Source organism: Aplysia californica, unplaced genomic scaffold (genome assembly GCF_000002075.1).
Source record: "Aplysia californica isolate F4 #8 unplaced genomic scaffold, AplCal3.0 scaffold02067, whole genome shotgun sequence".
Lineage (NCBI taxonomy): Eukaryota > Metazoa > Mollusca > Gastropoda > Aplysiida > Aplysiidae > Aplysia > Aplysia californica.
In genome coordinates, this window is record NW_004799337.1 from 17236 (window position 1) to 18085 (window position 850).

The window sequence follows — 850 nt, forward strand, 5'->3', positions numbered from 1 at the left end:
TAGAGATCAGGAAAGGATAGGAAAGGAGACAATTTTAGAGAAGAAAATTTTTCGGTCGCTACCCGGATTCGAACCCGGAATCGAACCCGGAATCGAACCCGGGACCTTTGAATGAGAGGCCAACACCTTAACCTCTAGGCCACGAGAGCCCCCTTATTTCAATTTAAGATGGGCATTTTTTGTTTCACCGAAAGCAAGACAATTGAACAAGCTTTAGGGTGATACCCATAACAACTCCACCTGTCCAAAAATTGACGAGCGCCTGATTCCACCGCGTTGTGACTCAATTAATTTTGGTATTTGAGAGGCAGCGTGGTGGAATCAGGCTCTCGTCAAAATAATCAAAGTGAAGAAACTTTTCTGAAGGTTTGTGAATTTTTATCAAATTTTAGTTTTTTTGGCTCAACACCTTTCACGCCCATTAAAGAACTCATTTCTGTGTGGATTTTTTTCTGAAAAGCGTGGAATAAAGGCGCAAAAAATGTAAATTTTCAGTTACCACGGACTCTTAAGCTAAGGAAATAACTTTGCGGCCATTTTCTCTCTAATTTTACCTCTGAAAACATGTGACCCCCACGTCCTTCTTTCGCAAATATCTCGACTTGTATTCAAGATAAATGGATATTTTTTTATCCAAATAAAGACAAGTAAACAAGCTTTAAGATGATACCAATAACTCTACATGCCCAAAAATTGACGAGAGCCTGATTCCACCACGCTGCTCACATTTTCACTTCTGAAAAATAGAAACATCTCAATGAACACCAAAATGAAAGTTCAGAAATGCTATGTTTGGTCAACCCTTCTATATGGCTGTGAATGCTGGACAATCACTAAAGACAGTGAAAAT